A 16,148-nucleotide genomic window follows, 5' to 3' on the forward strand; every position below is an offset into this window, starting at 1 on the left:
GGCCTGGACACATGAAGAAAATTGCCAAAGTTCATGCGAGTAATTAAGCATCATCAACAGGATTGGAATCCAGGTCCTTTAACTCTACAGCCAATGATCTTTCCACTGTCCTATGGTACAATTCATTTGCCCTTTCACCACGTTTTTTTCTTTTCAAAATTTACCTTTGTTTCTTAGCAAAGAATAATCCCCAAGAATACTGACTGTGGTAGGCAGAGACCACATTCTTTTTTTTTTTTCATGTCCTTTGGTTGGCTTCCTCAATTTTTGTCTTCTTCAAATACAGAACCCTAGAGAAGTTGGAGAAGTAGACTAACACAGGAACATGTGATTGACCTCCCGCATGGCTCTAAACTGCACAGAATCCTCGGTTTCCAGTTCTAACCAGTTGTCTTCCCATTCCTCCCGCCTTCTATGCCTCTCTCATCTTTCTCTCTTTAAGAAGTCCAGAATCTGTCAAATTTAGCAAACTCTCTTCAATAATTCATTTATTAATTGTATTACTCTAAGAGTAACCTAAATAGAAAGAATTTGAATACATTTTTACAGTTTTAAACACACATTAATTTCAGGATATTATCCCTGAGAGTGGAATAAGAATCTGAGGGTAGTTTTCCCATTTGATGAATGGAGAACTTGGGATATGTAAAAATTGAGGAACTAGTCCCTGTGTTATCAAACAAATGATTATGATCCCTGAAATACACTATATGAGCCTAAAGGGAAGGGTCCAAGTATACTTGACTTTTGTCTGGTGACCAGTAGAAGACAATGGTGTATATGCACACTTAGTCAGTTTATAACTTAAAGCTTTCATGGATACAGAGAAGGGAACGGCATCCATCTGCCCCTCGACTAGGAGGCAGACTTGTACCTGTATTGAAGAGAGAACAAGTTCTGCCTGCTGTCAGTCTCTAAAAGTAGACATAACCAAATGATGATAACTCCCATTTACAGTTTTACTTCAATGATTTCATCAATGTGGGTAGTCTCTCCATCAATGAAGATAGCAACCACTCTGAAACTTAGTAATAAGTGGTCCGTGAGTGTTGCTGTGGTTGAAAAATTCACAACCCTCTGAAGATTGGGTCCTGGGTGGTAGATGTCACTAAGTGTATATTTGAAACCTTTCTAGCTTAGATAGGTCTTCTAAAGCTTGGCCTTTGAGAAAGTCCACACCACACTGAGGCATCAGAGAAGGATGTCTGCATATGTGGCTCTACTATTGGGAAAGTACCTCCTTCTTCACAAGCCTGTGAGGTAGACAGGGCAGGTATAATCATTCTCATTTTGTAGTTGAGGAAACTCACAATCAGAAAGTATACCTGACTTGTCCACATGTGAGAAGTGTCAGACCCAGGACTTGAATCTTGCTTTTCTGAGTCCAAGTCCAGTATTCTTTCCTCTATAACAGTGCGGCTTCTGTAATTTACTAGTAGGTACCATGCTGATGATTGGAAAGACAATTAAAAAGTCATCATTGACTTTGTATGATAAGAAACAGAAAATGAGCAAACACATAGGGTGCTGTATTTATCAGCGTGTTGGTGAGGAGAGGAGGGAAGGATATTTAAAAAAGTTTGAGAGACATAGTTTCTAGGTAATTTAATAATTTTATTAATAATGCTAGCATTTTAATAAAAGAGGTCAGAGGTCAGTGGTACTCTCAAATGCCAAAGACCCCCTGATGGTGGTGAGCTTACAGTTTATGTGCCCTTGGAAGAGCAGGTGTTCCTGAAGGTGTCAATTAACTCTGGTTAACAATGAGAGAGTGAATATTATGAGAGGTGGGTCATATTACAATGAGGGTCTTGAGGTGCATTACCCTGAGCATCCAAATCTTGGTCAAAGGGACGTCAATTTCCATATCACCTGTCTGACAAAAGGGAGAATCCCCATTTACCCAGGCCTGTCTGAGTAAACACACTGAACAAAACCCATCCTTCAGCCTAAACTTAGAATTTCTTTTACTGTCTTTGATTAGATCTTCAGTCAGTCTTTGAGAAAGATTTCCCACACTGGTTGATTTCTGGATGAGGAAGCAGAAAAGGAGAAAACCTTGGTCCTGATTCAATAATTACTTATTAATACAAGAGAGAAATAATCATTTCTCTCAGAGGTCTATGATTCCCTTCTAGTTATAAAGCTGTGAGAGGCTATTCCAAAGATAATTCCCCATGAGTCTGAAAAGCTCTGTCTCTCGTGAAGTTGAAGAGGGCAGGAAGGGGAGAGATGCACTAAATTGGTCTTACTTGATTTGGGGAAACCTACATGAATAAAACTACTGAACAACAACAACAAAAAGTTGAAATTCCCAGGCCTGTGAACATTGTACCATGGAGTCTTCTCAGTGGCTATGTCTTTGTGATAACAGAAGAGAAAGATGACTTTACCTCTCGGTAGAATAGGTCATTGCGTATTTACTATGATTTGATGGTTGCTGAGTAGACCTCTCTGCCCCCATAATATCTTCCCAACCAAGCTACGAAGGCATTTAAAATTCATCATCAGAAGTTCATACCTTTGATTCTTGAAAACCTTTTGGTTTACCACATAGGAAACTTCTGTTTTGAAAACTCTCTACCAACGCAGATTAGCTCTGTAATCTATAATCCTTGCAAGTGGCCTTAGAGTTTGTGTGACTTGCCCATAATAGATAAACTAGTTAGAATCAGAGTCAAGACTTGGACCCAGGGCTTTCTGATTCCAGGGCCAGTTCTCTACTATTTCTTACACAGATCAAACTGTCGTGAATGTGCTGCTCAACCTTTAACAGCCTGACCCGTATATCTCACTTAGCTGCATCTCTTCGGGTTCTCGGAAAAGTAACACATTATCAGCTGGCATGTTAGTTAGGACTGTCAACAATCCATCTGTGATGGCAAGCTGAGAAAGCAAGATTCTGTTGTAATGGAAAAAGGAAAGGGTGCATTCAGTTCTTCCGGAATTCAAAGAAGAGCTGAACAAGAAAATGAAAGGATGCAAGAACAAAACCTTTCCTACTTCATGCTTTTGCCTATAGTGTATTGATCCCAATTTGCAACTGTACCTCTTTCACAAATGAAGGAATGAATAGAGCAATGGCCTTGAAATTAGGAAAAGCTATGCTCAAATCCTACCCCTGACACATTAGCTGTGCAACAATGGGCAAGTCACTAAACCCCTCTAAGACTTGGTTTCCTCATCTATGAAATGGGCATAGAGTAATAATACTAATAATAGTACTTACTATGCTGAATGTAGTTATGATACTTAAAAATGAGAAAAATCATTTTGCTGTCTTTGAAGCGTTATACAAATGTCAGTTGTTACTGTGTATACAATTTTCTACATTGAAATATATGATTTTTTTTAGGCAATTGAGGTTCAGTGACTTGCTCAGGGTCACAAAGCTAGTAAATGTCAAGTATTTGGTGTGAGGGCAGATTTGAACTCAGGTCCTCCTGACTTCAGGGCCGGTGCTCTATCCACTGCGCCACCTAGCTGCTCTGGAAATACATGATTTTTGAGAGGTGAAACTTCATTCATGCTTTCACTGGGGGAGTGGGCATGGTATGTAGTTTTCAAATTTTGTCTAAAGCTCACAAATGCCTTGTCCTGATTTTGGTCAAATTTAAGGTCTGGTCAGCTCAACTCAGCAGTAAAACTATTGTGGTGTGCTCCTAGAAGAAAGAGGCCTTTGTCCATCATTCTTGGCCAAGACAAAAACTTAAACCTTGCTGTATATACAAAGGGATCCTGTGTTCCTTGAGGGGTTTTTTTTTGGGCTTATTTTGTTTTGTTTTACTAAATCGTTCTCTTCCTGACTAAATCATTCCCTTCCTAACTTCCTCTCTCTTGTTTCTGTTCAGACAAACAGACCTTGAGATTCTTGCTTCTGGAATGTGTCACTGGAAACAGCTCAGTCAGAAAAACTCACTTTCAATGAATATACCCATTTATAGATATATCCATTTATAGAGAAGAAAGCTTTATGATTAGGAAACAGAAGAGATACGGTGTTTTCCTGCACAACAACAGTTTTCAGCACAGAGATTCTTCTCTGAACTTAATTTTGATTCCAAATGCTATGCTAAAACATCTTACATTGAAGGGATTTGGTGGTCCCTAACTATTATAACAACCTAAGAATGATGGAGGTCCTGTAGCCCAAACCTCATCTGAGGTGAGAGTGACACAGGGGCAGCTAGGCAGCAGAGGGGATAGAGCACTAAACCTGTAGTCAGAAAGACCTGGGTTCAAATCTTGCCTTAGACACTTTGTGACCCAGAATGCCTAACATAATAATGATAATTAACATCTATATAGCGCCAATTATTTGCCAGACACTGCGCTAAGCACTTTGCAATTATTATCTCATTTTATCCTCACAACAACCCTGGGGTGCAGATGATATTTTATTATCCTCATTTCATAGTTGCAGAAGCTGAAGCTGACAGAGGTTAAGTGACTCACCCAAGGTCACATGTTGTAAAGAACCTGAGGCAAGATTTGAACTCAAGTCTTCTTGACTCAAGGTCCAGCTCTGTTTCCACTATACCACTTAGCTGCCTCCTGCTCTCTGAGTCTCAGTTTCTCCATCTGTAAAATGAGGTTAATAAAAGCATTTACCTCAGTGTTGTTGTGAGATTCAAATGAAATAAGATGTCAAAAGTGTTTTGCAAACCTTAAAGCACTAAATAAGTGTTAGCTTCTTCCCTACAAATTCTCAAAAAGGTGTTTTGTAAAGTCTGTTCTTAAAGACCTCTAAGACATTGGGAATTCACTTCCGCACCTCCAAGACAACCTTTGTGCCTTCCAAGTTGGGCATATTAGGAATGTGTTTCTTTATAATGAGCTGAAAATCACCTCCTTTTGTTTCCACTCATTGGCTCCTCTGAGATAGGTGAGTGGAAGACATCATTTTACCAAATAAGCTGCCAGAATCGTTGGAGGCAAAGAGAAATTGATCCACAGACACACACCAATCATTGTCAGAGTCACTATAACAATTCTTTCTGACTGCATGCAAACAAAATGGTAAGAAGTCATTCAACCAACCAATGGACTATTGAATGGACAGTCAATCAACCAACATTTATTAAACGCCTACTGTATGCCAAGTACTATGGTAGGTTCTACAAATACTAAGAAGGGAAAGGGAACAAGCGTTTATTAAGTTTCTACTGTGTGCCAGGAGCTTAACAAATATGATCTCATTTGAGACTCACAACAACCCTGTAAGGTAGGTGTTATCAAGTCCTGAAATAAATAAAAACCATCAGTTAAGGAATAAAATTTCTTTAACTGAAATAAGAGGATACCCAATCTGCCACCCTTGGGGATATCCAGTGGATTTTCCCAAACAAAGAGACCCATGAAAAAGTTTTTATAGTTTTAGGAGGAGAGGTGAAGGAGACATTATGAGATAGCAAGGCCTGGTCATGAGACCCCAGTGGCCCTTGGCAGTCTGGGCAAGAAAAGTCACTTCATTTTGGCTGTTTAGCCCTTTATGCCACGAATCCCAAGGGAAGGAAGCAAGGACACTAGAAATTGAGATTCAGCTTGAGCTGAGCTCCCCCACAAGGGGAAGTCCCTGGGTGGGGAGGAGGGGACCTAGAACTGGTTTAGCTCAACTTAATCAAGAGTATCTTAAGAGTAGGAATGTAAGGACATTACTGAAATTCTGACATTACAAGGCTCATTTAAGGGAGTGGCAGTCCATATTATGTTTGGTATTAACAATTTATGTCTTTATATTAACAATTTTTTGTCAGCGCTATTACTAATCCCATTGCATAGTGGAGAGAACTAAGGCAGAGAGAAGGTAAAAGATTTGCCCAAGGTCACACAGCTATTAAGCGCCTGAGTCCAGATTCGAATTCAAGTCTTCCTGGTTTCAGGCCCAACACTGTATCTACTGCGTTTAGCTGCCCAGGAAAGACAAAATGCAAGTCCCTACTTTAAGAAGCTTGCGTTCAAATATTTATTAAATACTTGATACTGTCATAGGTATTATAATGTTATATAGCCTGATGCCAAAATAGCCAATTGGACTAAATTTTCTGTTGAATTGATTGATTTTTTTCTAGGTCAATTGAATTGTTTTGGAACCATAGAAACAGACCCCTTTCTTTGGCTTTCTTATTTTTAGCCCTCTCTCCAACTCTACCTCCTAGATGTCCCCAAGTGGTCCCTTTCCCTAGGGGTTGATATTTAGAGAGGAAAGAAAGGAGAAAGACAGCCTGTTACTAAGCTTTTCATTTGGATCCAACCTTCTCTTCCTTTTTCCTCCCCATTTTACAATGAGGGTATTGCTAAGATTAATAACTTGTTTTTAAAACCTGTGAAATCCCTCTGAGGAAGTAGGCTATATATAAATGTAGCAAGAATAGCCTAAGAATCCCAGCGTCCTTGCTCAGTGCCCTCTCCATTAAACCCTGCTAAAAATAAGATACAACAAAAGGCATTTGGGCATTTCTTACCTTTTGAACGGTTTATGGTCAGTGTAGAGCAGATTATAAAAACAGCTATATTTTGTAACTTTGCAAATGTGTATTTCATGAGAAGATAAACATTAACTTTTAATGATTGCTGCTTTTGCTAATTCTAGCAAAAAAAAGAGATGTGGACAGAAGAAAGTGAAGTCTCTTGAAAGAAAACTCTCTACCCAAGCTTCAATCCTTAACAAATACTTTGGTTTTATTTTATTTTTCTATGAATCTGCTAAAGGTTGGATAGAATTCCTGACAGTCTGATTTTAAAGACAGTTTCTTTTGGATCCCAATGGCACTTTTGGTGGGGGCTTTAATGAACTGCAAGGACATATGCTACACAAAGATTCCTTGGGAACCACAGTTTGCAGAAGTAGAGCTTTTTGGTCATATTTGTTATCTCCCTTGGGACCAGTGAGCCTTCTGCACTACCAACACTAAAGCACTATGTACATGGTAGAAATGGAAGTGTAATTAAATGAGTATCAGTCTTGAAGTCAAGAAGACCTGATTTCAAATTTTACTTAAGACACTTACTAGTTGTATGATCTTAAACAATCACTTAACTTCTTTGTGCCTCATTTTCCTTATCTGTAAAATGAGGGGATTGGAGTTGATGGCCTTTAAGATCTCTTCCAGTTCTAAATCTATAATCCTTTATCCTAGTTTCTATCACACACTTTTGATTATGGAACATCAGTCATGCCTTGGTTTCAGTTTCTAATTGGATGTAGCTCATTGATGAAATACCTTTATTAGAGGTAATTTCTATTAGATAATAAGGAGTTATGCTGAGGACAGAAGGAGAGGTGGTATTGAATAGTGGATAGATTTGGCCTCCAAGTCAAGAAGACCTGTGTTCAAAGTATTGAAGTTGTTCAAGTAGAAACTGGATGGCCTCTGGTTGGGTTGTTGTTGAAGAGCAAGGGATAGAAAGGAAAGGATAAGGAGTTCAGTTCTGAAACATGCCAGGTTTGATGGGCTGGTAGAACATCTTAGTAGAAACAGGAGTATCTGGCAGTATACTGCCAACGGCAGTACCCAATGACTCCCTATCACCTAACAAATCAAATATAAAACCTTCTGTTTAGCTTTTAAAGCCTTTCATGTTTGGCCCCTTTGTGCCTTTTCAGTCCTTTTATGCTTTATTCCCCACCATAAGCAGTTTAGGATGGAGAGAAGATTAGACTTTCACTATTGAGGACATCACTATCTTCCCAGATACCCAGGCTTTCAACCTTCACTCCTCACTTATAGTAACCCCACATATCCAGGAGGGAAGGAAGGAAGGAAGGAAGGAAAGAAAGAAGGAAGGAAGGAAAGAGAGAGAGAAAGAAAGAAAGAAGGAAAGAAGGAAGGAAAGGAAGGAGAGAGAGAAGGAAGGAAGGAAGGAAGGGAGGGAGGGAGGGAGGAAGGAAGGAAGGAAGGAAGGAAGGAAGGAAGGAAGGAAGGAAGGAAGGAAGGGAGAGAGAGAGAGAGGGAGAAAGAAGGGAGAAAGAGTCTGGTAGGCACCAGGCAATTTAGAATTGAGTAAAGGAGGGCACAAATTAGACTTATCTAGTCTGTTGTGAAGTCTTGTTATTTCTGTGTTAGCAGCATCTTTGGTACGTGTCCCCTTCTCTCCTCTGACGGTGCCCTCACTCTGGGGCAGTGTCACTTCACACTTGAACTACCGCAATCCCCTGCCGGTCGATCAGCCTGCTACAAGTCTCTTCTGTTTCAGTCCATCCTCCACTCAGATGCATAATTGATCTTCCTAAAACAGAGGTCTGACTAGATCACTCCTCAATAAATCCCTATCACCTACCAAGTCAAATATAAAACCCTCTGTTCAGTTTTTACAGCCTTTCATGTTTGGCCCCTTTGTGCCTTTTCAGTCCTTTTATGCTTTATTCCCCTCCATAAACACTATGTTACAGCTACTCCATCTCCCAGCTTCATGCCTTTTCCCTGGTCGTCGTCCTCCCCCCGTTCCTGGAAGGCTCTCCCTCCTTAGTTCTGTCTCCTTACTTCCCTGGCTTCCTTCAAGATTCAGATCAAATGTTGCTTTCTTCAAGAGTCCAGTTCCCACCACAATCGCCACTCCTAATACCTTCCCTTTCAGATTTCCCTCAATTTACCCTGAGTATATCTTGTATTTACATCATTGCTTGTTGTCTTTCCTATTTGAATATGAGTTCCTTGAGGGTAAGTACTGTTTTTGCTTTTCTGGGTAAGCCCAGCAGCTTAGCATATTTGATAAATTGTCCTGTCTGTTGATCGAGTAACTGGATTAGTGATTCTTAACCTGAGATAGATTTTAGAGGAGAGAGGGTGGTCTGTGAACATAGATGGGTTAATTTTTTTTTATTAAGCTCAAACTGAAGTTTAGCTTTTCCTTCAATTATTTTTGAAAAGTATTTTGAAAAAGGGTTCATAAGCTTCATCAGACCGCCAAAGGGATCTACTGGGGAGGTGGAGCCAAGATAGTACTCTGGTAAAGGCAGGGACTAGCCTGAGCTCTCCCCCAAACCCTTCCAAATATCTTTAAAAATGATTCTAAATAAATTCTAGGGCAGCAGAACCCACAAAAAGACAGAGTGAAACAAATTTGCAGCCCAAGACAACTTGGAAGGTCAGCAGGGAAGGTCTGTCGCACCAAGGTAACAGTGGAGTATAGTCCAGCACACCCTTGGCCGCAGCAAACCAAGAGCAGGCCTTGGGACTGACTGAATCAGCAGTGGCAGCAGCAGTGGCTGTTCCTGGAGCTCTCAGCCCACAGGTGGTAAGGGGGTCAAACAACTGGTCAGAAGGAGATTGCAGGGGTCTTTTTGCTAGCACTGAGGCAGGAACCTGTTGCTTTGCCCATACTTGGATCCAGGTTGCAGTCCTGGGTGGCAGTCCGGGGATGAGGAGGAGCATTAGCATAGCAGAGCTTGTGGCAGCAGTGGAGAGGGGATCCTCCTCACAATTCCAGGGCAGAAAAAAAGTCCTTGTGATCACTCACAGACCAGAGCACAGGTCAGGGGAGGAGTATCTGAATGCAGATTGAAACATCCTTAGATCATACCACCTTGGAAACACTGAAAACTTACAGGTTGCTAGAAGTATATCTGAAAACAGCTGGTCAAAACCCCTGAAGCCTGGGACAGTGCACCACCCCGCCCCACCCTCCCCCCACCCCGGAAGCAGAAAGCTACTTTAACAAAGAATTAAAAGTCAAGTAATAAGCTGAGAAAATGACCAAACAATGGGAAAAACTCTGCCTATAGAAAGTTAGTAGGGTGACGAGGAAGATCAAAACACACATTCAGAAGAAGACAACAAAGTCAAAGCTCCTACATCCAAAGCCTCAAAGAAAAATATGAATTGGTCTCAGGCCATGGGAGAGCTCAAAAGGGATTTTGAAAACCTAGTAAGAGAAGTAGATGAAAATTTGGGAAGAAAAATGAGAGTGATGCAAGAAAATCATGAAAAGGGGCAGCTAGGTGGCCTAGTGGATAGAGTACCGGCCCTGGAGTCAGGAGGACCTGAGTTCAAATCCGGCCTCAGACCAAACACTTGACGCTTACTAGTTGTGTGACCCTGGGCAAGTCACTTAACTCCAACTGACTTAAAAAAAAAAAGAAAATCATGAAAAACAAGTCAAGAGTTTGGTAAAGGAGACACAAAAAAATACTGAAGAAAATAACACCTTAAAAACAGACTAGGTCAAATAGTAAAAGAGATGTAAAAAGGCAGTGAGGAGAAGAATGTCTTAAAAAGCAGAACTGGCCAAATGGAAAAGGAGTTCCAAAAGCTCATTGAAAAACAATAATTCCTTAAAAATTAGAATGGAAGAGGGCAGCTAGGTGGTGCAGTGGACACAGCACCAGCCCTAAAGTCAGGGGGACCTGAGTTCAAATCCAGCCTCAGACACATGATACTCACTAGATGTGTGACCCCGGGCAAGTCACTTAACCCAGATTGCCTTGCAAAATAAAATAGAATAGAGCAAATGGAAGCTAATGACTTTATGAGAAATCAAGAAACAATAAAACAAAGCCAAAAGAATGAAAAAATAGAATATAATGTGAAATATCTCTTTGAAAAAACAGCTGACCTGGAAAATTGACCCAGGAGAGAGAATTTAAAAATTATTGGACTACTTGAAAGCCATGATAAAAAAAAAGAGCCTAGATATCATCTTTCAGGAAATTATCAAGGAAAACTGCTCTGATATTCTAGAACCCAAGGGTAAAATAGAAATTGAAAGAATCCACCAATCAACTCCTGAAAGAGATCCCAAAATGAAAACTGCCAGGAATATTATAGCCAAATTCCAGAGTTCTCAGGTCAAGGAGAAAATACTGCAAGCAGCCAGAAAGAAACAATTCAAGTATAGTGGAGCCACAGTCAGAATAACACAGGATTTAGCAACTTCTACATTAAAGGTTCGGTGGGCTTGCAATATGATATTCTGGAAGGCAAAGGAGCTAGGATTATAACCAAGAATCACCTACCTAGCAAAACTGAGTATAATACTTCAGGAGAAAAAATGGACATTCAGTGAGATAGAGGACTTTCAAGTAGTCTTGATTAAAAGACCAGAGCTGAGTAGAAGATTTGACTTTCAAAAACAAGACTCAAGAGAAGCATAAAAAGGTAAACAGGAAGGAGAAATCATAAAGGACATTCTTACATGGGAAGATGATATTTGTAACTCATAAGAACTTTCTCATTATTAGGGCAATTAGGAGTATATATAGACAGAGGGCACAGGTGTGAGTTGAATATGAAGGGATGATATCTAAAAATGAAATTAAGGGGTGAGAGAGGAATGTACTGGGATAAAGAGAAAGGCAGAGGTAGAATGGGGTGAATTATCTCACATAAAAGAGGCAAGAAAAAGCTTTTATAGTGAAGGGGAAGTGGGCGGAAGTGAGGGTAAGTGAGTGAACCTTACTCTCCTCAGAATTGGCTCAAAGAGTAAATAACATACACACTCAATTGGGTATAGAAATCTATCTTACCCTACAAGAAAGTAGGAGGGGGAGGAGATAAGAGAAGGTGGGGAGGTGATAGAAGGGAGGGCAGATTAGGGGAGGGGATAGTCAGAAGCAAAACACTTTTGAGGAGGGATCGGGTAAAAGAGGAGAGAAAATAGAATAAATGGGGGGATAGGATAGAGGGAAATACAGTTAGCAACAAACTGTGAAAAAAATTTTCAAAACAAGTTTCTCTGATAAAGGCCTCATTTCTCAAACATATAGAGAACTGAGTCAAATTTATAAGAGTCATTTCCCAATCGATAAATGATCAAAAGATATGATCAGTTTTCAGATGAAGTAATCAAAATTATCTATAGCCATATGAAAAAATACTCTAACTCACTATTGATTGGAGAAACATAAATTAAAACATTTCTGAAGTACTACCCCATACCTCTTAGATTGGCTAACAGGTCAGCAAAGGTAAATGACAAATGTTGGAGGGGATGTGGGAAAAATGAGACATTAATCACTGCTGGTGAAATTGTGAACTGATTCAACCATTCTGTAGAACAATTTGGAACTATACCTAAAGGGCTATAAAACCATGCATACCCTTTGACCTAACAATATCACTACTTGCTCTTTATCCGAAAAGAGATCAAAACCAAAAAGGAAAAGGACCTATATGTACAAAAAACTTTATAGCAGCTTTTTTCTGGGGGTAAAGAATTAGAAATTGAGAAGATGCTCATTAATTGGGAAATGGCTGAACAAGTTGTGGTATGTGATTATGATGGAATACTATTGTACTGTAAGAATTGATAAGCAGGATGCTCTCAGAAAAATCTGGAAAGATTTGCATGGGCTGATGCAAAGTGAAATGTACTGTATGCAAAGTAACAGCAGTAGTGTAACATGATCAGTTGTGAACAGCTTAGCTGTTCTCAGCAATAGAACGATCCAAGACATCTCTGAAGGATTTAAGATGAAAAATACTATCCATCCCCAGAGAAAGAATCGATGGTATCTGAATACAGATTGAAGCATACTTTTTTTACTTTCTTTATTTTTCTTGAGGTTTTTTTGTCTATGTTTTCTTTCACAACATGACTATTATGGATATGTTTTGCATGATTGCACATGTATAATCTATATCAAATTGCTTGCCTTCTCAATGGGAGTGGGGTGGAGAGGGAGGAAGAGAGAGAATTGGGAACTCAAAGTTTTAAAAATGAATGTTAAAAATTGTCTTTACATGTAACTGGGGAAAAATAAAATGCTAAATAATTTTTTTAAAAATAAAATTGACTCTCAGAAACAAACAAAAGGATCTATCACACACACACACACACATGCAACCCCTAGATTAGTTGGTCTCTGATGTTCCTTCCATCTGAAACTCATTCTATGAAAGCCTTGGTACCAGCCACATATCATGGCTGAGAGACAGAGGGAAGCAGGGATGCAGTCTAGGTGGGCAACAAAAATGTAGGAACATACCTGGGACCATATTTTCATCAACTCAAGTTCCAACTGCACATATATAGCCTGGGTCTATATATTTACAAAGATCAGAGACCTTGCCACAAAGATAGTCCACTTCTCTCAGCTTTCCAAAAAATTTTATTGTAGAATAAGAACACTGTGCAATTCCATTTCCAGGACCCTCATTCAGGATTTTCTTTCCTTCCTTCCCTCCTTCCTTCCTTCTCTCCTTCTTTTTCCCTTACTTCCCTCCCTCCTTCCTTCTCCCTTCTTTCTTTCCTTCCACCCTCTCTTCCTCCTCATTTCCTTTTTTCCTCCCTTCCCTACCTCCCTTTATTCCTTCCCTCCTTCCTTCCACTCAATTTTTTTTATTCTGAATTCAAACACCAAATAAAATGGGCATTCCCAAAAACATAGTAAAACGTATAAAAGGATTATGTATGAAACAGTGAGTCTATTACCTTATAGCTTGTTTTCTTTTAAAATCTGTACTAAATTCAACCTGCAACTTTCAAGGCTATCCTGCTTGTCTATGATTCTTTCTTGGCCTTCCTTCGTTTATTTTCTGTGGATTAAAAAAAATGCTGTAATGACTCCTGTTCTTTCTTTTTTTATCACTTTTCCCTATCTCCTCTTTCCCACACAATTTCTCAATTAGAAAAAAAAATAGAAAAACAAAGCCCCTGTAATAACTATACCTAGTCAAGAAAAACACTGGCTGAGTCTAAAAATACGTCATTCTGCATCATGGGTCCATCACCTCTTTTTTTAGAAGGTGAGTTGCATGCTTCATCATTGGTCTTCTAGAGTCATGGTTGGTAGGACCTTTTTTCTCAACTGGCCCTTCTTCCCTCTGGGTATGAAACATTCACATATATCCTTCACCTCAGTACTGGCACAAGGTAATATGTCCTTGTGTTCATGGGAAATTAAAGATAAGCCAGGACAAGATAGAAATGAAGATATTAGTGTGTGTCTGTCTGTGAATGCTAAAAAGAAGTTGATAAACTGGTGTAAAGTGATCAGGTTTTTAGGGATGATGGCCCATAATGAGAATTTCCATCATACTAAGCTAACTAGGCCCTCAGTAGATAACATAGAGTCAAGTCTACTTTCGTCTCTACTATTGAGGGAAAACAAACATGGAAGAATATGGCGCCCTTTCAGCTTCAAGGTCAAGTACAGATTTGACCAGGCTCTATTTAGGTCTTTTTATACATCTTTACCCACATGTCCAAAAACTGATCAAGTGCTTCCCTTGTCTCTCTGTCAGCCCTGTTGACAGGATTCTCTTTGGGCTGCCATCTGGCAATTCTGATGGATGTTATTTTTCCTTTCTTTTCTAAACTAAAGGGTAAGCAATCTATCATATTCATGTCATTCCTTTCTTTTTCTTCACTTTCTTCTTCCTTTCCTCCTTCTTTTCCTCTACCTATTCTCCTTTATTATTTCTTCTTTAACTCTCCTTACCCCTCTTCTCTTTTTCCCCTTATGCTTCTGTTTTAGGCTTGCCTGTAGCCTCACAAGGCATGACTTAGTTCTCATAATGAGATAATGTATCTGTAGCACTTTACAAAAGCTCAAGTACCTTTTAAGTGCCAGTTATTATTGTTGTTAATAATAATTAAGGCAGAAGATGTCAGCTGACCTTTCTTCTAGAGCAGAGATTCTTAACTTGGAGTTCATGGATTGATTTCAGGGGTCTGTGAACTTGGATTAGAGAAAAATACATCTTATTTTTAATAATCTCTAACTGAATTTTTGCATTTCCTTCAAGGGGTCTATATGCTTGACCAGAATGCCAAAGGGGTCTGTGAGATAAAAAAAGGTTAAGAACCCATGTTCTAGAACATGTGGTCCTTTATAAAATAATTTCTCAAAACAAATCTATACATTTCTGCCTCTAATAGCTAGTTGCTTCTTTTAATGACCAAGTGAAAAAGGTTTTTACCACAGCCCCAATGAAACTTCAAAGAGCTGGTTAATGGAGAGATCATGGGGATATGGGGTGAGGAGGGGGTGGTGTTAATATTGACTTTCTATTACCTCAAGGCCTTCTATGTTTTCATGAGTCACAGTGATGTCTGAATATACAGTAAGTAATTTCACATAGATAAGAGGCCGTTTCAGGAAAGAGGACTGACACATAGGGCAATGTCTTGGTTTTTCAAATGACACAAATTAATTTTCAAATGTTCCAAGTCCCATAATACCAAACTGTCTTTTCATGAATACTTTTATCATCTAGGCTTATTTGTGCTTTAGGGGAAACATAATATGTTTCTGGATCATCTGCACTTGACTCAGCAAAATATCATGTTTTCTCAATATCGAAGGAACCCTTGGGGGTTTAGAACAAACCTTTTAAAACGTTCCACTTCCACACACTTGTAAACAGAAAATCATAACTTGCCAAGAGTAAACAAACTTGAGCCTCCCTCAAAGTTGAAATTTGACTTTTTAGTCTAAACACCAACATGGTTGAAAGTAGTGACTTAACTTGGTAAAGGACATTCTTTCCCCCATAATTCCAAAATGTGTGTCCAGTCCTCAAACATGTTTGGATTTTTTTAATACAGAATTTGCCCTTACTATTTTCATCTCAAGGTCTATATATTGTAGCATATTAATGTGAGTCCGTTCTTCTGCTTATATGCTTTTAGAATAAGGGGTTAGATAGAGATAGGGACCTTGATGGATCTCACTTAAAAGGATCTCACTTTAAAGGAGACCATCTGAAGCATTAAACCAGGGCATTCATAACCCTATAATAAAGCTATTTGCTCCCATGCAGCTTCTCCAACATTTTACCTTTAGTTTCTCATTGTGGTATAACCTGTGCATCTTCCTGTCCTCATTCTTTCCACCATTTGAATAATACCTCCTGATTATTTTTATAACCTTTTCAATTACACTAAGATATTTTCATTTGCCAAATACTTTGAGAACACTAATTTGCAAAATGCCAGCAGCCTTACTAAATACTGTAAATATAATCATTTCTTTTCTTCAGTCTAGTAGGTGGAGTACAATTGTTGGAGTCCAGAAAACGTGGGTTCAAATCCTATCTCTCTCATGTACAAATTGAGTGCCCAGGGACAAGTCCAATCATTTTTCTAGGTCTCATTTTACTCATCTATAAAATGAGAATAGTAATACTTATAATACTGACCTCACAGGATTGTTTGGAGGTTCAAATAAGATAAAGGAAATTATTTGGCAAACTTTAAGGCACTAT

Source organism: Vombatus ursinus, unplaced genomic scaffold, assembly GCF_900497805.2.
Source record: "Vombatus ursinus unplaced genomic scaffold, bare-nosed wombat genome assembly UNPS02014781.1, whole genome shotgun sequence".
Classification (NCBI taxonomy): Eukaryota; Metazoa; Chordata; class Mammalia; order Diprotodontia; family Vombatidae; genus Vombatus; species Vombatus ursinus.